The 22,655-nt window shown below is 41.2% G+C and overlaps 1 protein-coding gene across 5 annotated transcripts in view; it reads right to left on the bottom strand.

Moving 5' to 3' along the window:
* The window catches only part of GRM5 (glutamate metabotropic receptor 5), a 517,742-nt gene that overhangs the window by 24,507 nt on the left and 470,580 nt on the right, over positions 1 to 22,655 (bottom strand). The gene's annotated exons all lie outside the window — the stretch shown is intronic.

Here is a 22,655-nt window from a genome sequence, read left to right as displayed (position 1 = left end):
TCTCTGAGCCACTGAATTAGCCTCTTTAACCTCAGAACTTCTTTTTATGTGAGATTGGTTTCTTTATAATGTAAGCCACTCTGAATTAGATTTTAGATTCTCTAATGCCAGCACCCTCCTACCTCTTACCTTGCTTCATTACTTTCTCTACCAAGGCTGAGTCCAAGAATTTCTAAGGTTGTTTATAGCATTTACTTATGCTTAGCTATTTATAAGTGTGTGTGTGTGTGTGTGTGTGTGTGTGTTTATGAAAACCCTAAAGAAGCAAGTTACTACCAAATACTTTATCTTACCTAACCATTTGTATTCTTTTAAATAGTGTTCCTTTTCTGTACATATTATTGTATATAAAAAGTGTGAGAGTCTTCATAGAGTTAGATTTGTATAGAAAAAAAAAAAGAGGGAGATAGACTGGGTAAAACAAAGTATTATGTTCTCAATAATCCACATTTAGAGAATGCCTAAACAGTTGGACCTTATAACCATGGTACAAACACCACTGTTCACGTATCAGAAGCTATGCTAACTGTAGTCACAACTAGAGCAGTATTGTGATTTATAAGATTTCAGATGACCAAAATATATTTTTCATATACATTTGGTCTTTCTCCACCGTTCCTGGCTCACAGCTGTAAAAACTCTTGAAATTTCCTAAGTATTGAGAATGATAAATGTGTCTTCTGTGATATTAATGAGGTGACTTTTGGAACTCAGCTAAGGATGGGGCCTGGTTGCCCAGTGGAGCGAACCATGTGATTAGAGGGTTAGAACTTTCAATCCCACCCTTTTGACCTCCAGGGAAGGGAAAGGGGCTGGAGATTGATTTCAATTGCCAATGGTCAGTGATTTAATCAATCATACCTATGTAAGGAAGCCTCCATAAAAACCCAAAGGACAGGTTTGGAAACTTCCAGGTTGGTGACTTTTAGAGATGTTCAGAGTGCAGTGCCCGGAGAGGGCCTGGAAGCTCTGTGTCTCTTCCCACATACTTTGCCCTATTCACCTCTTCCATCTTGTTCTGAGTTCTATCCTTTTACAATAAATCGGTGATCTAGTAAGTACAGTGTTTCTCTGAGTTCTGTGAGCCACTATAGCAAATTTATCCAAGCTGAGGAGGGGATTGTGGGAACCTCTGATTTATAGCCAGTCAGTCAGAAATACAATTTGGACTTGGGACTGGCTCTGACTTCCAAGGTAGGGGTCGTGGGAACCTCCAATCTATAGCTGGTTGGTGACAGCTGTAGGGGAGGGCAGACTTGTGGGACTGAACCCTTAACCTGTGGGATCTGATGTTATCTTCAGGTAGGTAGTGTCACAATTGAGTTGAATTGTCAGACACCCAGTTGGTGTTCAAAGAATTGCTTGTTGGTGTGGGGAGAACCCGCCCATAATTGGAACTGAGTCCAGGAACCCAGAATAACCAGTTATTATCTGTTCAGTGTTGCGTTCTCAAACTGATTAACTAGTGGGAACTATCACAAGTTCAAGCACTTACAAGGACTTAGATAAAGTTTTTGGTCGCATATGTTTGCAGAATTGGTATTGGCCGGCATGGATTTGCCAGATATTTCCCTCAATTACCTTTCATGTCACTAGACTAGGAAAACGTCAAGAAAAACAAAGAAGAGACAAATGAAGAAAACAAAGCTTAGTGTCCCTATGCACTTATCCGTTACCTAGTCAGTTATAGATCCACATAAAAGTGGTCCTGGCTTTACTCAGTGAGGATTTTGGAATTCTCTTCCAGGCGCCATCCTATTTGAGCCGATTATAGCCAATTTAGGAGCCAGTTTTTGTTTCTCAGTTCTCCCTTTCCCTTTGCCTCCCTGGCTTTGGACAGGATGTTTCTGCCTTTAGTTTTCAATGTTGACTTCGGTGCAGTCATTGTCCCCACTTTCCCTCTGTACCAGTGCAACCTTTCTAGCAGCTCTGGGCGCATTCAACCTTGTTCCCGTGTTGGTTTACTCAAACACCAGGCTAGACCTTTGGACTCCAGGCCAAGTTCGGATCGAACACCTACCCTAGGTGATATCTTTAGCGATCACCCAGAAACACAGTTTCTGATTTTAAGATGTATGAGGCAGAGTGCACACACTACATTTTACTTTTCAGATTTATTGACCCATTACCCTTAGGATCGTCCTACTGTTATCCTGACAGTGATAAAGTAAGGAGAGAAACTATGAAATAGATTTGAATAGCATTTAAAATATTGCAGAAAGCTTTTCTTATATCATTTAATTTTCTCAACAAACTTAAGTAATGTAATTATTATTCAGATAAGGAATCTGTGGCTCAGAAAGCTTCCCAGTCTGGCCAAGGCCCCATAAGTGGTAAGTCACAGAAATGGGGCTAGAAATCAGACGTCTTACCTCCAGATATCATGCACCTTATTAACGCCTCACCTTTTTCTTCATTTTATGCTGAAAAAACCCCCTTATCTAAATAATCTGATAACCCATTTGAGAGACTGAAAAGGTCACACATGAAAGTAGCCGTGTGTACTTAGTAGAGTTAGGCTTTGAGCACAATATAAACTTATTTTTTCAAAGGTCAAATTTGACTACACAGTGGCCGAGTGGAATAAATCACCCTCCAGGCCCCCACCATTTCTCTGACAGGAGTTTGCATATGCCCAGGAATACACAAAAGTCTGAAGGCTGTGAAAGAGGCATCTCTGAGAAGAAGATCAGCGTTGATGTGTGGGAGACTGTGTGACAGCAGAAGACAGACAGGATGAAGTGGCAGGGTATTTCAGCCACTCTAAGGTGTTACAAAGAGAGCCGAAGGAAAGCCCAAGTCATCCTTTCAAGTCAAACTGGTCAAAGGAGAATTCTAGATGTAAGCAGAAGGGAAGTTCTCATGAGTGAATCTTCAGAGAGGAAGAGTAAGGCCAAATCTAGTTCATTATCACAAAGTAATCTTGCAAAGGAATTCCCCACTCCGGTCTCATCCGTCTGCCCTCTCTGTGCCCATACATAAGTAAACATATTAGAGTGGTTCACTACATATTCTGGCAGATCTTGTGGTCTCCATGTACAGAAAAACAGCATTTGCCCAGACTTGAAATGTCAATTTGATTCATTCAGAGATTTCAGATTAAAAACAAAAACTGAGCACGATCAGTAGGCCCAGAAAATAATGTCAGCAATGAATATAAGTTGCAGAAGTATTTGAGAAGCTACCAGGGAACATAGTACCCTGTCCTTTATAAAATAAAAGGAAGGTAGACGTTGACAGTTGGGGAAGCGATGCAAATCAGCAATTCAAATGTAAAGAATCAGCTATATTGACCCAGTCATTCTATTCAGAGGAATTTATCCTAAAGAAATAATTCAACAGAAGCTTGAAGGCTCCTTTGCAAAGATTTTTCCCTTCAGTGATATGTAAAATGGCAAAAACTATACAAAACAAGAAAAAAACAAACCACTGGAGAAGAGTTTAATAAATTACAGCAAAGCAATATTATGGAAATGTGTTAAATTTTGTATTGAGTAAAGCCTTTCATTTAGCTTCCAGACAACTCTCGAAGGTTGTATTTTAATCCCACTTAGGATAAGAACTTGTTTTCGGATATGAATCATCTTAAGCCATTGCCTTTTCACTGTGTACTTTCCTTTGACATTGCTACTTGTTTCACAATCAGTAGAAACTCAGGAAGATACAGATTTTAAAACTAATTCCAAGGTGCTTTACAAGCTTACACAACATCCTCGATAGGGAAGACTTTTCAGGGAGGAGCAAAACGTTGACCAGAAGGAGGGTCTCCATATGAGAACAGGATCCGCCGAAAGAAACATTGCAGTAGCATTAATTTAAAATTGCTGGTTGCTATCTTAGGGTTGAGGAGTTTTCAGACAAAATAATTTCTTCTTCCTAAAGACCGATGAGTAGTTTTCCAGCAGGAATTTTTCCTAACATTTTTGTGCATGGAAACTGGAAAAGCTTTGGCGTCAGACCAAGCTGGGTAATAATGACAGTGAGAGCCAATATTTACTGAGCCCTTGGAATAGACCAGACACATTCTATACCAAAGTTTACTGATTTAATCATTGCAACAGCCCTTTGAATTAGGTACTTCTATTATCCCTATTTTACAAATGAGGAAGAACTAGGACACAGGGAGATTAAGTAACTTGCCCAAGGTTACTGGATTGGTTAACTATGATGCATATTATCACTAAAATGCTGGTTATAAACACTAACTGGGCCATTTGTTGGGCTATTCTGTCTTTAAATTTTAAATGGCTTAAGGTACACAGGCAAGTGTGCTATTTTTCAAATCTTTTCATCTTTTTCCTGATCTGGCTTGAGCCGCTGCCTTTGCTTTTTTTTTGACCCTTACTACCCTAGAAGATTGGAAGCCTGATCCCTCTTCAGTGTTGACCTCGATTACAGTTTGCCCTTAGCAACTTGGTTTTCTCCATCTGAGAGCCATTGGAGCCCACACCTCAGTGCTTCTCTATGGAAGCAGATTTGCTCTGAAGCTAATGGGGAATCGGGGCCCCTCATTCACAGCAGTCCCTTGCAAGGCCCTGTTCCCACTTTTGTATTCACATTTTTCAACCTTTCTCTTAAATAGAGCACCCCCCCCCGCCCACCCCAACTGCATGAACTTTAAGTCTCACAAAACTTCAATCTACCCCTGCTTCCCAGAGTTTGCCTCCATCTCATAAGGATATCATAAACTAGCTGTGTTACATTAGGAGACTTGCTGATGCTTTCTGAGTTACAATTTCCCTATCTGCAAAATGGAAAAATGTTGGGGATCAGGTGAGGTAATTTATGAAAGATTCTTGATCTTAGTAGGTGCCTATTACTGTTATTTTCCTACCTGTCATTCTAATAACTTCTATGTCCCGGCAGGTTTTCCCCAGACAGTTCTGGTACAAAATATTTTGTCCTGTTTTCTCTACATGTCCCCTAATACTTATGAAACTGTGAGTCCTCCTATGGGATATGACCTGTATCTTCTCCATTAAATCCTGTGGGTTAATGAATCTTTGATTTTTAGCACCATCCAGACCTGGCTTGCATGCTCCCACATGCCCTAACTTAGGCTGCTGTGATTTAGGCTGGATTTGAAAATGATCTGGAGACAGGTGATGTTCTCTTTATTTTATCTCAGCCTGTCACCCCTGTTAATCTCAAATAGAACCCTGTTCTCTTCCTTCATACCCTCATTTCAAATTATAACTCGATATCAGTTTGCTTACTAGTTTATGATCTGTCTTGCTCATTAGCCTGTAAAGTTCATGGGAGCAGGGTCACGTCTGTTCTTTTCACAAACGCCTAGCATGGGGCCTGGCATATAGTAGCAACTCAACAAATGCTTTTCTGCACGTGTGCAGCCACGAAGATGGTAAAAGCAAGAACATTTATCAAAGGTGAGGCGGTAATATTTATCCAAACCTGACTCCAACTAAAGCGGCTCTCCCCTTCTGTTGTACACAGACAGTCATGCACCAGTTCTTCTTATCTCAACAGAGTTGTTTTGTTTGTCACCCTCCTTTCTTCCTCTAGTCCTCTTCCTTCACCTTGGTTGTTCCCATCTCACATCCGCACACAAAACTTTTCCTTCTTTTTTCTATTCCTCTGTCTCTTAGGCTACTGAGGAACACACAAAGTGTTTCCAAATATTGCAAAAAATCTTAGTTCCCATTTCTCTCAGCTTTTAAAATCACTTGATTTTGATAAGACCAAGATGAGGTAGTGGTAGTCGAGGGAGGTTGGGGAGTTCCTGGTCCCTGTACGTATGTGAGGGGCGAGGGCTGGGTGAAGGCATGCTTACTGGGACAGTTACAGTTGCCTAAGAGTGGGAATGGAACCCAAAGAGAGGGAAGCAGTCTCAGCAAGTCCTGGGTCTGCCAGATTGTGCTCTTACATGAGCTTCAGGAGAACCATCTCCACTCCATTATACTGGACACAAGGTATTAATCACAGGTCTATGGCTAGGGACTGCCTGTCCACTTTCCTTCTATTCTTCATCCCATTGTTTTAATAGTATCATTTTAATAGAGGAAATTATATTTTTCCTGGTCTTAGGATAATGTCTTGTGGTTTATTATAATCACATATAATTACAACAGATGTATTTACTAATTTTGCCATTTCTAAGCAGATTCCTCATTGTTCAGTGTCTATCACAATAAATCTAAAGTGAGATTTAATTTCATAATGGTAGATAACCAAAGAAACATTACATAAAAATGATGCTCTAAGCTCTTATCTTCAGTGTTTAGTCTCTTGTGTTTCTTAAGTACTTACTATGTACCAGATACTGAACTAGTAGTTGCATGGTGATCTAGAAATTCAGGAGTTTATAATGATAGAATGTAATAAAATAATGTATACAGTTATACAGCATCATGTATATTACATGTATATACATATATACACATACTACACATATACACACACAAAATACCACACATATCTCTATATAATCATACACAAATACACACATATAGATAGATATACAGTAATTCTCCAAGTTTTTCTAAATGCATTGGGCTTTAGTTTGCTTGAGATAGGCAGTACATTGTGGTAATTGAGTGTACTGGCTTTGGAGTGAATCAACATGGGTTTGATTTCTAGCAATACCACTTACTCACTGTGAGATTTTGGGTAACTTATATAACTTTTCTTAAATTTCATCTTTGGATAATGAGAGCGGTACTACTTAACTCACAGCACTGATGTTTTACATGGATTTTAGCATTTATTTTTACAAAGACATTATGAGGTTGGTACTATTATCATCCCCATTTTACAGATAAAGAAACTGACTCACAGAGTGGTTAAATGACTTGCTCAAACTCACATGGTCGGGGTGGGGGGCAAAGTCAGACACATATCTGGGCTGTTGAACTCTAACACTTGTACTCTAGAACATTAGATTAAAGAAAATAACCGAAATTGCCAAAGGGATGACTAAAAGAGAAAATAAAACTCAATTTAAAAATATCAAGGAGAAGCCAAAGAATAGGAAAAGGAGAAAGAGGAAGCATATGTGCCAGACACTGTTAGGAGTTTTTATACATTGTCTCAAAACATCCTTACAACCCTGGGAAGGGGTAGAGATGACCTTTTTAAAATGAGAACTGTAGTTCACATAGCTGATGAATGTTGATGTTGCAACTCAATCTAGGTCCTTCTGATTATAAATAATACACCCAGGCACATATTGTGCATCCAGATTTGTAGCATAGTGCTTGGTTCTGTAGTTGGCTTTAAGAAAAATACATTTCACAGCCTCTGAGCTCAAGGAGCTTAGAATCTAACGGGGATGACAAACATGGGTGCTGTAAACAAGAAGAGAACACTACATTCATGGTGAAGGTAACAACACCTATTGTGTGGGTGGCTAGAATGGAAAGATCCTAGGACTACAATGGGAGATGTCATGGCGGACCTTGAACCTCACCTGGCCTGCGAGACTGAAGCTTGATTCCTTGTGCACAGTCGCTATTTGTTGAATGCACAAGTGATAAGCAGAGTTAGTTAAGTGAAAAGACATAGTTCTTTTTCTGTTACCTTTCCTCCTCACACAGGACCTATTAGAACTGAAGGGCTTAGCTTTCCCTTTCATCCCTCGAGAGAGGGCAGGGTGCAGAGAGGGGAGGAGGGCGAAACCAAGAGGGGCAAGCTTACTGCCTTGCCACTTAATGCCAGGTCAGAGACTACATCTGTGTCTCAATGCCCACAGCAGTGACTGGAGCCTGGTAGGGCTCAGTGCAGAAATGTGCTGAATGAAAGAATAAATGAATGAGAAAAAAAGATGGATTATTTCAGGGAAGACCTACAGAAAAAAACATGACAACCAGGGTCCATACCATCATGTTATCATTTCTTTGAGGCCTTTCCCTTCCCCTCTTATGTAACTGTTTCCTTTTCTGTGCCCCTGCAGACTCCCCTACAAAGACTTAAACCTCCTGCAACTCTCTACTGACATTATTTCCTTACATCTCTGGCTCTACTAAGAGGAGGGGAGTTATCTAGGGGAAGGAAGGTATTGTATTCATCTTTATATCTCCAGTGCCTAAAATATCAGCTAGCTCAGCAGACAACACGATGAATAATAGATTCTCAGCAAAGAGTACCTAATTATTATTGTTGTTTGGATAATAAACATCACTGAGTAGAGAACCTTGCTTTCCTGTGACTCAACGTCTGCCCAACTTTCCTCTTTCTAACTTGTTTTTCTTGCCTGCTATACAGCTTACATCTTTCTACCTCTTGTATTACCGACTCCCTTTCATTCACTAAGTTTAATTTTGATTCCATTCTCCATAAAAGTGTGTATTGCTTCCTTGTGTCTCCTTTAGTGAAACTGCCCCGGAACCCCTTTTTGGCATTTCTGCCCCCTCCTGCGGGTCTCTGCTGCCCTCTAGGGGGCCTTGTTCATCACATACTTCTCGGGACCCAGTTTGATCTGCACTTGGCAGCACAGACCTTGGTTGGGATTGCTGGGCTTATGGCAGGGCTGCCAACCCCCAAGGCTCCTATGCCTGCTCCTGCAGCCCCCAGTTTATAAACTTGTGGCTGTCTAGTATAATGGGTTTAGGAATATGAACCTGGGGCATAAGCAAGCAAGGAGGCTGGGAAGAACTGAAACCTACCACAAGTGGAGGTTTTGAGGAGGTTGCCATGGGATCTCAGTGCTTTTGGTACCGAGAGGATCCTCAGTTGTGAGTATCCCACCTGCATTTTGGTAGTTTGCATATTATGTCAAAGTTTATTCTATGGAATTCAGCATCTGACTAATGAAAGTGTTCTACCTGATAAATGGATGATGATTTCCATCTTTGCTTGGGCCTCTGTGATATAACGAACTTCCTCAAAGAGTTGGGCCTCGGACTTCTCTGGTGGCATAGTGGTTAAGAATCTGCCTGCCAATGCAGGGGACACGGGTTCGAGCCCTGGTCCGGGAAGATCCCACATGCCGCGGAGCAACTAAGCCCGTGCACCACAACTACTGAGCCTGCGCTCTAGAGCCCGTGAGCCACAGCTACTGAGCCCACGTGCCACAACTACTGAAGCCCGCACGCCTAGAGTCTGTGCTTCGCAACAAGTGAAGGAACTGCAATGAGAAGCCCGTGCACCGCAACAAAGCATAGCCCCCGCTCGCCGCAACTAGGGAAAGCCCGTGCGCAGCAACGAAGACCCAATGCAGCCAAATAAATGAATAAATATTTTTTTTAAAAAAAAAAAAAGAAAAGTTGGGGCCTCAGTGGTTTTTTGTTGTTGTTGTTAAAGCCCAAACCAATATCTGGTTACCATGTCCAGTGGTGATGACTCTTAGCTTTATCTAATTTGACTTCTCTGTAACATTGGAACTATTGATCACTCCTTCATGTACGGATCATTCTTTTTTCTTTTGTGTTATCACTTGTATCTAGGTCTCAGATGTACTTAATACTAACATTCAGGAATTCTTTGTCTATTTATCAGACTTTCCTTTATCTAGTCCGTGGGCTCTGCCCTTTGCTCTTCCAAACTGTACCTCAACCACCAAACTCTTTTGATCTGCAGGCCAGTTTTTCTAGCAGCTTCTTGGATTTGTTCACTTAGATGTCTCTTAGGATTTTCATGTTTAACAATTCCAAAACGGAGCTCATTTTTCTTCAGACTTTCTCTCCTTTACCTTACCATCTTTGGTCCCAAATTTCTGCTCATTTAGTCTGATTATCGTCAAATGTGAATGGCTCCCCCAGCCTTTTATTTTAATGTCCCTCCTGGACTTCTTCGCTGATTTCATGGGGCATAGTATTAACATCTCCAAAACTTCACACTTGATTTTATCCTTCAAGCTTCTCCTCCCCAAGTCTGAATTACACAGGTCCCAGTTCTCCCATTTATACAGGCCAAAAACCTAGGGCTCATCTTTATCTTTAATTTTTCTCTTTTCTTCACATACAACATAACAATGATTAAGTCCTGTCGTTAAACTTTCTACTTGAAACCATCATAATCTCTTACCTAGCCCATCCCAATGGTCTTCTAGCTGATTTCTCCCTTCTCTTCTTTCCCCTCCATGTTCTATTCTATCTGTGTAAACCAGAGGGATCTCTTTAACATATTAATCTCATCATGTAACTTCTCGAACCTGCCAAAGCTTCCCATCATATTCAGGACAAAGTACAAAATCTGTACCTCACCTCATCGGATCTCCAAGTGCCCATCTACAATTTTCTCTTACCATCCTCTCACCTTCTTATTTTATTCCATGCACAGCGGACTTTGCTTGTCCCCTAAAATGACAATCTGATTCCTGCCTCAAAATCTTTTCACTTGCTGTTCCCTCTGCCTGAAACACTTACTCTCCACCTCTCTGATCTTTATGTATGTTATTTTCTCTCTTCATTTTGCTCTCTGTTCAACTTCTTCAGAGAGGCTGTTATGACACCATAACTAAAAATGTCTAAAATCACTCCCTATCCAGCCCACTCTAGTTCTTCACCTTTCTTCGTTATTTTAATAGGAGTTATACCTATATGGAGTTGTATTATGCATTTGTTTACTTTTTATTGTCATTCTCTCTGACTGCAGTTGAAGTTCTGTGAGGATTGAGATTTTGTTTTCATTACCACTTTATCCTCAAAGAGAGAACAGATCCTGGTACACAGCACATTCTCAGTGAATAATTGCTGGGTGTAGTGGTGAACAAAGTTAGGGTATTGAAACGTATTCCAAGTCCTCTGTCACATAACTTTTGCTTTATCTTCAGTGGGACCATATATATATATATATATATATATGTATACACACACACACACACACACACACACACACACACACACACATATGCAATATATATAATGTATTACGTATTAGTACTTTTATTGCAGTAGAATAGTTAACGTAATGCAGTTTGTTGGTAATTTGTCTAAATAAAACTTTCTTCCTTTTAGAAAGATGTCTATATAAAAACTATAGCATTCAAAACTAAGACAATTTTTCTGTGTACTATGGAGAATTCATAAAGATTGAAGGTATGGAAGAAGTTAAAAATTTTTATTACAGAAATAAGAAATCACACACATTATAATAACTTAAAGGGTCTCTATCTCATATATATACACATATACACACACAGACACACACACACAGACACGCACACACACAAACACATATGTATCTCCATCTAAGTGAATGGTGAAGTCATTAATAATGGGCTCTATATGTTGAGAACTTCTGTGGACCAGATGGTGAATAATGGCTTTATAAATGGCATAAGGTGGATCAGGTAAGAAGGGTGAGGACGAATGAATTTCATGGTCAGTAAATCATCTGTAGAAGCAGCAGTGTACAAGGAGTGTTTGGGGTCCATGCGTGAAGCAGCTTGATTTATGCAGAAGATTAAAGCTCAGGAGGAGAATGAAGTAAGGTTGAAAAGGTAAGAAAGATAACCTGAAGACATTCTGAAGAGCTTTGAATTGTCAGTAGTGTATTTTTCAACATGTGGGAACTGAGGAAGTGCTGTTTTTGAGCTGGTCAAATGTTTTGGGTTTATCACTACTGCAATAATTCAGGTGTACAGAGATAAGGTATTGGATTGTATAGTAGCTGTGGAAATAAAAATGAGGATAAAAATGTTTTAAAAAACATTTAAAATAGCATGTAATGTCTCAATAGCATCTAATCTCTAATTAAGTATGTTTAAGTTAAGGACAAGGACAAATTAAGCATGGCTAACTTTTTGATGGTGGGAAGTAGCACTTGTTAACATTTAACAGAAACACAGAAAAAACAAACCATTATAGAAGAATCTATAAAAGAGTGATTTTTGGATGTGTTGATGTTGAGATGATGCCAGGTACGAAGATGGAACTATCCGATTGTCATTTGGATAGTCAAAACTAGAGCTCAAGGAAGAATATTTGAGACTTGAAAGTACAGTGATGGCTGAGTTCTCCAAAGAAGAGAACACAAGGAGAAAGGAGCCAGAGACCATGGATTGACCTTAGTGAACACAGACAGCTAGGAGACAGGAAGTGGCCCCAAACAGCCCTGAACTCTGAACCTCTGTGTCTGTTATTATCTCTTGCTGGAACTTCTTCCCCCACCTAAGCAACTCAAACACTCCTACTAATCTTTCTTTTCCATGTTACCTCCTTTGTGAGTTTCTTTAGGATATCACCGAGAGTTGAAATTCTATAACTGATTCTCCCTTTGCAGACCTACAGGAATTTTTTTCCAGCTAAGGAGTAATGGAGGATATAACAGGGCACAGTGCAGGGAGCTTGAGGAGTTGCCCGGAGTCATGGGATCAGATCAGCTCAGTCCCAAGCGAAGTATACGATCTTAGAAAAATTATTTCATCTCTCGGAATCTGTACAAATTAAATAACATATTACACGTAAGACCAAAGAGCACACTGAAGGAGCTTGTTCTTTTCTTATATGTGTGTATGTGTTGGGAGTTGTTGGGAGGAATGCCAGGCAAATGGGGGCAGGGCAAATGACTCAGGAAAGGTAGAGAACTTATTTTAGCCAAGAAATTAGAGAAAAAGATATTCCATCTTTACTAAGGGAAACTAGATTACTAGATTTGAGGGAGGAGAAGGAATTGTTAACTCACAGAATTATGCCTGAGCCGTATTCTTTTCTGGTATGTTCTGCAAGAGATATGACTCGCATGCCCCAGATATGGTGTAGCTAGGCCAAGCAGGGCTAATGCAAATAAAAGGAACATTTCTGGAAACAGAACTTTGAAAAAAATGCTTAGTTTACCCCACCATCCAACAATTTATATCAGTTAATCAAAAACATTTAAATTCAAGTAGTAACAAATGAGACCACTAACATCACATGCAAATTAAAATTCCTGTAATCGCAGCATTCAAGAATATCAATTCATTATACAAAGGGAGTGTTTTAGATGCAATTCATCAAAATCATCCAGACATCGCCTTTTATAGCTCCACAAATATACTTCAGTTATTGCAGAGCCAAACCATTTAATTAATCATTTCAAAGCATTTCTCGTCCCCCAAATTAAACACCTGAAACATATCATTCATAATACTATAACCCACCAGATCTAAATCTTCTTAGCATTTGCTTTCTACGTGCCCAGTGAGAGACAGAAATACATTTAAATGGTATATTGTTAGGCAGTGGTAGAGCAAGACTTGAAAAGTTGACTTACTCTCTTGGAGAATGAACTACCATTGAGTGCTGATTCACCATTCGGGAAGGGACTAGGTCTTCACCAGAGACAAGAGAAGTGAATTTTTGCTGCTCACGCAACACATATTTACTGGAGAGCTTGTTAAAAAAGGCACTGTGTTAGTTGCTGGTGATGGAGACATAGAAGGCAATGCCTACAAGAAACTTACAGTCTACCAGGGAGAAAGACACAAACTAACACTATAATACAACTCGAAGAGTTCTATATGAGGAGATCCAGAAAGTCCAGGGGACATACAGTTTATAAAAGAGGTGTTATATTTGGGTTAGGAATTGGAGGGTAAGAAGGTGTTCTCTAGGTAAAAGGAAGAGAGATAAATGCAGATATTAGTAGAGGCAGAAAGAATAGAATATACACAGCAGGAGTATGACAAACAAAGAAATGGCTGAGGCATGGAATATTTGGGGAACTATGTGCAGGCTGGCATTGCTAGCATATGTAATATGTAATATGTGTTTGGAGGAGCACTAGTCAGGCGGGAACGTTGGCGGATTGGTGGAGCAGCTTGGTGGCCGGGCCTCAGGTTGAGAAGGTCAAGTCTTCAAGGGCCAGGTCTTAAAGGGCTTTGTGAGCCGTGTGAAAGAGTTTATGATTTTTATATTTTAAGGCATGTATACCTACTAATTTGAATGCTGGGTAGTGTTATCAAATTTGTACTTTAGGAAGATCACTCTGGCAGCTGTTGGGACAGGGTGTACATCAATAATAGAGATTTAGGACATTTTGTCAGTAGTTCAGACAATAGGTGACGGGGTCCTGATCCAGGGTACTATCATTGAGAATGCCAAAGATAAGGTAAAATAAGTAGAGAAAATGGTTGAGGAAAGTGAAGAGTCAGGAATGACACAGGGTTGGGCAAGTAGGTTGAAGGTGTAGCTTTTATCCAGAGAGAGGAAATATCAGAGGAAGAAGAGCCTTCAATGATAACTTCTTTTTTTTTTTTTTTTTGGAGAAGTTTTCATTTTATTCAACGTCGATATTTTTTTTTTATATGCAAGGTAATTCCAAACTTGCTGTTGGGGCAATAAGTATCAAGTATTAAAACTAGTACCAAGTCTTAAGTTGCAGAAATATATACTCTGAGATAGTGCAACAGACCCATTTTTAAGGCAATGAGAATTGTACATAGTTTCTGACAAGTTCTTTCACTTAGCACTTTCACAAGTGATGATGAAATCATTATTTAATTTCTTGGTCAAAATAACACTTTCCTCTGATGACTTCTGTCTCTTAGATGTTGTAATTATCCAGGATATCAAATACATTTAATTCTAAAACTTTGACTTAAATATTTGCATAAAGTAGGTGCTTAAGAAACGTCTGGTGAATTTTAACTGTATCTAATCACTTTTAAAAGAAACCTTCACCGTCTCAAACAGTTTTAAATTGGCAACTTTAGAAATAGTCTTCATTTGAAGAAAGGGAATAAAAAGAAATCATAAAACATAAATCATAACTGAGAAAAATGAAACCATATACTCAATCTGAATCTGCCTTTAGGAGACATATCCCATTTCTGGAGCAGTTTAGTTCAAGTCAGTGCTGTCTGCCTTATGCAGACATTTTAGCCAAGAAACTGAAATGTCCTTCTCATGTGTTCTTGCTCTGATGACCAAGCCAGATTGGCTTTGGGCCGTAACTGGATTATAACTCAGCGGGGTGTGCTAGACAGTGGCTCTAAGACTCACAGAAAGAGAAAGTAGTGAGGGAAGCGGTTAACAAAAGAAAATGGGGCAACGGATAATCATTTAGTTTGTCGAGGAAGTTAAACAGGGGGATATCCAACCTAAATCAAATTACAGTGATAATGACACTTTCTCAAGTCTTTCTCAATCCTGACCTTTTGTTGATTCCTACATACAAACTCTTTACTACCCTTTCAAATACAGTCTTGGTGCTTATAATTTCTGATAGTGAAGGCTGTGGACTGCTTGGATTAGAATTCAAGGTCCAAATCCTTTCCAGATATCTGTCCTTGGCTAATTGGCTTTACTGCACTGTCTCTCAATTCACTCATTTATAAAATGACTCTGTTAATGTTACCTACTTCACAGGGTTGTCTTAAGGATTCAGTGAATGTTTATGAGGCACTGATAATAGTGCCTGAAACATTGTAAATGTTCAATAAAAGTAAGCTGTCCTCATCAGCATCATCATTGGGGTTATCCTTTTCCTACATCCTATATTTCACCTTCTCTTTTCTAGGCTCTGCCTGTTTAAACTTTCGGCGGGAGTGCCTACACGCTTGATTTTAAATCCAGAAGCAGTGACTGCCTGACCCCATCCTCGGTGTCCTTTCTCATCCCCCTCCCGCCAGCAGACCCCAGCCCCACCTCACTTGCACTGAGCCCCAGATATAAAATGCTGCAGAATCTAACTCATTAATTTTCACTGAAGTGAAAGGCTTCCTGCCCCTTTATCATGCTTTGTTCCTCTCCAGAAATGATGTGACTAAGCCTGTGACAGGGCAGACTGGCTTCTGATTCCGATGGTCAAGCTTTAGAGAAAGCCTTAGATTTTAGCGCGTTTTAAGGCTAAAGTTCTTAACTGCAACAATTGAGTTCAAACCCTGGGTTAGCCACTCACCACTTTGGGCAAGTGTCTTCATCTCTCTAATCCTCATCAGTATAATGGGCACAATGACACTTTGGAACAGGGTTGTTGGAAGAAATGAATTGGATTAAATAAATAGCACTCATGGGCACTTGGTGCATCCTCAGTAAATGGAAGATCTTGATAGTAGTCAGTTTGATTCCTGAAGACTGAACACTGGGAACATGACCTATTGGATTTGAAAGGCATTTCTGGTGGCAAAAGTGAGTGGTGGGAGAATATTTAGGCAAGGCTCCTCTATGATGTATGAGAATAATATGTATGTTATAAAAATCTGGCATCCATATTCTAGGGAATAATACTGCTTTCTCCCAGCTTTTATATGCCATACCATTTTTATAGGAGTGGAAATGTGATATCAACAATGACGAGAAAACCAACAAGTTTGTATTAGGAGTCTTCTTCAGTTGGTACAGCTGGGAATCAGTGCGTCTACTGTTAGCGCTGCTTCTGCAGAAGTTTGCCTCCGGCTGCGTGCATCAAGTTCTGTACAAGCCCACAGTGGCAGTTTTCTATCACTGCTACACAAGCTGAGGGCATCTAGAACGGAAACGCTCTCTACCACCGGAGATGCCTAGAGACCCCCGCCTGCCACCTGGTGGCAGGAGAGGGACCTAGTCCGCTGACTGCTGGGGGGTGGGGACGAGGGTTGTGGGACAAGGAAAGGAGGAAAGAAGGGGAGAGTCTGGGCCTTCACTAGCGTCACTGAGGATGGTTAGAAATGCCCTGGAGTTGAAAGGCTGTCTGCTCCTTTCAGCCCACAGGTCGCTCTCTGCCTGGCACCATTCGCCCCAGAGAAGCAGTCACAATGCAGTATCTGTACAGTGACTACAATTAAACGAAAGCCTCTGGAAATATCCAAGGGGAAATTAGATAACATGTGCTTTGATTCAGGGATTTGGAGTTTGAAAGTGAAAGAGACAGGCAAGACATCAGAAGTCTGCATCTGCTCAGCTCCCATTCGGCACATTAACATTCTGCTGATGTGTCTTTGCAAGTTCTTCACTGAAGTCAGTTTGCTCAGTTTTTCTCAAGTATCATCAGGTATTTCCAACATCCTTTAGATTAAAACAAGTCCTAAAGTTAGACTCCTGTTGTGAGTGGAGGTTGAAATCGATTTTTTCTTATATTTTCGTTAGTTAACTATCGAAAGAGAAAAGTGCTTGCTAGTCCGTTTGGACTGGAGCATTTGGTTCTCGTTGCGCTGTGCTGGCAGCCACTAGCTCTGTGCCTGGAGGAGAAAAGCCTACTTTTGCCCTGGACCATTCTTCAGCGATTGGCCGCACACTTGGCTGTACCCAGTGGCTGGATAGTCCCTGAGGGACGTGTCCGCAGTTCACTTTGAACTCAGGTTCTCTCTCATTTCCCTCAGATGCTCCTTCCTCCCCGCCCCCGCCCCCAACTCCCGCAATGTCACAAGGTGTCTGTCTGAGTCAGAACACGCTCTCCAGTGTGCCAGACTCTCACTAGTGAGTCACGTGGTCCCTGCTTCCCTCAGTTTCTGACCAGGACTCTGGTGGGATCCAGAGTGAAGTGGACAGGACATAACCTAGGGAGAAGTTGAGATGGATGGTGTAGCACAGTGGGGCCCTTTTATACTTTGAGGAGCGAAAGTAGGGCCTCAGTAGGGCTTGATCTCCTTTTTATCTCCTGTGGGACCACAATGACAGTTTACTGAGTTCCTGCTCAGATCCAACCTCGGGATGAATAAAGAAATGTTCTTGCCTCAGTGATCTCTGGTAGAGTGCGTACGTGCGTGCGTGCGTGTGTGTGTGTGTGTGAGAGAGAGAGAGAGAGAGTCACATTTGACCAGAGTAAAACCTTGGAGAATGTCATGAATGTCATGGAACCTCACAGGAGTTTTGTGTGGAGGAGGCCAAAATCTCCTCTCTTTCTGCCTGAGGCAAGGTATCTTTCTGGGAGTGCTGTGGTCAGTATTTGTTCTCCAGATCTTACAGAGGGTGTATGTTTTCCATTGCTCCTGTAATGAATGACCACAAACTTAGTGACTTAAAACAATACAAATTTATCATTTCACAGTTCTGTAGATCAGGAGTCCAAAATGGCTTTCACTGGGCTAAGATCATGGTGTTAGCAGGGCCTCATGCCTTCTGAAGCTCTAGGGCACAGTCCATTTCCTTGCCTTTTCTAACTCCCAGCGGCTGCCTTGACCTCTAGACCCTCCCTCTATCTTCTAAGTCAGCGGAACAGCATCCTCAGATCTCTCTGACTGATATCCCTGCCTCCTTCTTATAGGGGCCCTTGTGATTGCGCTGGGCCCACTTGCATAATCCAGGGTAATCTCTTCTCAAGAGTCCTAACATAGGCACATCCTCAAAGTCCCTTTGCCATGGAAGGGAACATCCTCATAGGTTCCAGCAAGTGGGATGTTACCATGTTGGGGAGTCATTATTCTGCCCACCCCAGAGGACATCCATGCTGATATTGTACCACTCCATTACCTCCTTTGTTCTATCCATGCCATCTAAGACTAAAGAAAGTGTCTTTGCTTGGTTGCTCTTGCTTTTGTTCTTAGGGCAATTTTATGTGAGGACCACATACTGAAATTCTGGCCAATTCATATCCCAAGGCCTTTTCACATCTCCTGTGAGTTAACCACGTCCCCCCATTTGGCACTGATGCAGTTGTGTATCTGGACCTGAGTGTAGAGGAATGGTGGCCGATCTCCTGATCGGATGTTGGCTTCAGAGAGGCAGATGTGTATGCCCCACAGCCGGAAGGGAAGGGGGTGGAAGAACATTTTAGGGTCATCTCTGACTCTAGATGAGCAGAGAGTGGAAAGTATGCTTAATAATCCAACCAACAGCAAGCCTCCTGTAATAGCAGTGTGATTTATCTTATCCCTAGGTAAGAGAATGGGCAGGCCATGCCCTAGAGTTTAATGAGTCCACAGAGCTGAAGTCCTAATATGGGGCAAACAGGAAGGAGGAACAATCACCCACTTGATATATCCCCTTTAGAGCTTATCAGTCAGGCTGTTATGGAAAAAACATGGTGTTTAGACTTAGAGGACCTTGGGTTTGAATCCCACCTGTTTCCCTTAACAGCTGTGCAGTCTTGGACAAATCAGTTAACCTCTCTGGTGTTCAGTTTTCTCACTTTTGAAGCAGAGAAGAAGGATAATATCTAATTCACATGGTTGTTGTGAGCTTAGAATATGGAAATTTGTGGTTCTCAAAGTGTGGGGCCTGTGTCGGTGGCACATTAATCAATATTAATCAATATTACCTGTCACAGGTAGTTGGGACTTGCTTAACAAATGTGGGTTGTAATTTTCCTTATCTTCCCTGGGAGCTTCATTAGGTTTACCACGCTTTGTTTTCAGTTATTGTTTGTTTCTCGGAAGAGCAAGGTCAGTGACAGATCTGTTTGTTTACCAAGTCATGGTCTCTCTTTTTCTCTCCAACTAAAAAAGCCACATGAATAACAAATTAGAGAAAATAGTGTTATTAGTTTGCATTTTTGGCTCTGCCATTTTAACTCAGCAGAGAGAGTCACGTTCTCTGGCAGCTCCCACCATCCTGGGTATCAGTTGTGTTGCCTCAGAGCCAGGCGGGGCAGCAAGCTTGTGCATGTGAGGGATGTTGAGATTCTTTCCATCTATTCCTTTTTTTTTTGGTTAAACGTAAGTGAACAATGTGAGCACACACTTGCCTCACCAAAGAGAGCTTCATGTTATGTTATGTATAAATATTACCACAGTGATTCGTCATCTCATTTCTATACATTAGGTGAAATGGAGCCATATATTCTAGGTCAAGTTAAAAGTCAAAAATTTTTTTCATAAAGAAATATAAATGCACTACCAAAACCACAAGGAGAATGAGAAAAATGGCTAAACCACGAATCACCTTTAAACTCTGAGGAAAGCCTAACTTGTAAAACACTAGTTTAAGGGAAACTTCTTAACCCACCACCTAAGAATATGACGGAAATTTGGAAGGCAAGTGGCCCCAGGATATAGCAGTGATTTCCTAGTAATTCAGTCCAGATATCCAAGGTCAAATATTTCTATTTCAGTAATTTTCCCGAAGAATGAGGTTATGGAACCTCCACATATTATGTCCCCAGAGCTGTGTACGGGGTCGACAGGAGCTGAGGTGACCCCATGATTAGGGATCACAGCTCATGAACCTGGACTGTGGGACATACTCTGTGTTAACGCTCACAGGGACCCGGTGAGCATAATACAGAGAGTGATGTGTATTACTGTCCTCGCCGGCCAGAGGCTCTGAGAGTTAAGTGTTTTGTCTAAGATCCCAGCTTGGACGTGGCCTAGCCAGGACTGGAATCCACGTCCTTGCCGACCAGGCTCACTTCCCCACACCGCGCTACTTCTGCTGACTCGGAACATAAGCGGCACCGACGGGCTACCTTGTTCCATGATGTCACCTCGACTGGTCTGTCTGTGTACCAAAAAAAAAGTCACCTTTGGGGTCATTTCCCTGGGTGGAAAATCAGAATCAAAATATGAATATTTTATGCAGCAGAAGTACATTCACAGTGACCTTACTTATGAACAACAGCAATAAAATGAGATACGTGGTTGAGAAAATGAATCTGCAGGAAGGCAATATTAGAATGAAAAAAAAGCTATGAAAACCTATGGACCTGGGTTTGAATCTGAAACTTACTACTCATTAAATATGCACTAAATTAAAGTAGCTTAACCTCTACATGTCTCACTTATTATTGTTTCTTACCTGTGGATGTGGGTAATGCTTTTTATTACACAATATTGTGTGAGGATCCAATGAGATGATATATATCAAAGTACCTGGCACAGTCTCTGTAACGAGGTAGTTGCACAGTAAGTGTTTACTACATAAAGGATGAAGCAGGTCACTAATAATTGTTATTGTAAAAAGCGCAAATGAATCTGTCTGTTCTCTAGCAGGGAGAAAGGGTTGAGGACACCTAAGTTTTGCTTGGGGACGGGTGGGGAGGCGTCGAGTTGCTGTTGGGAGGTGGCAGTGAGTGTGAGGAAATTAGATATCTGAAGTGGGTGTTAAACAAAGAGGTCATTGAAAGGGAATCGAGGGAGCTGGGAGGTAGTCAGCAGACAGATCCTCAGGCTAAACCTCTTTCCTATCAGCCTCTCCAGCCCGTTTCCTGTCGTCTGTTGACCCACATTTTACACGCTCTAATTCCCTGCACACAGCAGTTGGATCATACCTCTGGGCTGTCATTCATATTCTTCCCTGGAACAGTGTACCCCTTGGTTTTCATGTGGCTCACTTATCTTCCAGCCTTTGGGATTCAACCCTGGTGTCACCCTTCCAGGAAGCCTTCCTGAAACCTCCGGATTGGACAGACTGCCCTTTTTAGTGACCTCTGCCTGCTCTGAGCATTCTTTCCTTTATTACTTCATACACTATAAAAATTAATGATTTGTGTATGGGTCGGTCTTCCCCACTCTTCTGTGAGCTGCTCCTAAGGGCAGGGTTTTTGTCTTATTTATCTTTATATTCCTAGAATTCAGCAGTGCTCCCAGTGTAAAGGGATTACTTTAGTAACTCTGGTTGGAATTAAGTTGGACTGGACCAATGTGGGAAACATCAGGATTCCTTGCCTATTTCATGAAGTTGTATATGAGATTAGACGGGAAGAAAAACAAGAAGGAGGGGGGGGGGAGTGGGAGGAGAAGAATTATTATTATACAGGAAAGTAGTGTAAATCTTTATAATTCCCAGTTATAATAAGTAGTAAAAGTGGGTCAGTCAGATTTTTTTTTTTCCTTACAAGCAACATCTATACAGATACTTAAATATCGCCACTCACAGAAAAGATTTCAGGCAGCCCTTAAAGTTCAAATTTTACCTCAGAGGCTTCTGTGTACATTATTCATATACAGCATAAAAGTAAGTCCTATCAGGCTCAGCTGAAGGTAAGACCATGTCGAGAAAGTACAGTGCAGTAAAGAACCAGGGAGAAGTTTTCAGGGGAACTCCTTGGAGGAGAGTCGGTCTCCACACTCATTCAATCTCAGTTTTTCTCAGTTCAGGCCACAATGTATAAGAGCTGGAATGGGGAACATCCGTTTAGTGGTTACCCGCTTGGGCTCTGAAACCAGCCTGCCTTTCTTCTAATCCTGCGTCTTCTACTTACTCTGTATGGACTCGAGCAAGTAAATTCTCGACTGCTTGCCTCAGTTTCCTCATCTATAAAATGAGGATTAAAAGAGTAAATACTTGTAAGGGGTTTAAGCAGTGCCTGGCCCATAGCAAGTGCTCAATAAATATAATTATTCACTATCTTTAGTCCTTCTTTGTTCATTGTCAAATGCCAGGGTATCAATTGCTCAAACATCATTATTTGTATATCTATCCATCTGTCCATGCATTCATTTAACAAGTATTTTTGAGTGCTGACTATGTGTCTGGTACTGTGTTGGGTGCCAATGGCACAGAAAATGAGTAAGACACGGCCCTGTGCCTAGTAAATTCACAGTATTGTGTGTGTGTGTGTGTGTGTGTGTACACACATGTGCATACGTGCGTGGGTAAGGGAGACTTACAGTTAAGCAGGTAATTTTAACAAACTTGATAAGTGCTCTACACGGAGAAGCACATGCTCATTTGGACCATGAAGAGAGGGACCTAATGCAGTTCCAGATGGTCAGGACAGGCTTTCCAGTAGAAGTGATATTGAAGATGGGTATGAGTTGGCCAAGTGAGAGTTGAAGGTGAGTGGGGCAGGTATATTTTATACCAAAGTAGCCACCTTGATAGAGGCCTGAAAGCAAGAAAATTGTGAGTGGGTCAGTATGGAAAGTCAAGCAGGGAGTGACTAGATGCAAGTCTGGCCAGGGAAGGAGTTTGTTATAC

The sequence above is a fragment of the Eschrichtius robustus genome, chromosome 11 (assembly GCF_028021215.1).
Source record: "Eschrichtius robustus isolate mEscRob2 chromosome 11, mEscRob2.pri, whole genome shotgun sequence".
Lineage (NCBI taxonomy): Eukaryota > Metazoa > Chordata > Mammalia > Artiodactyla > Eschrichtiidae > Eschrichtius > Eschrichtius robustus.
Note: the sequence above shows the minus strand (reverse complement) of the source record. Positions and strands in the feature narration are given on the sequence as shown.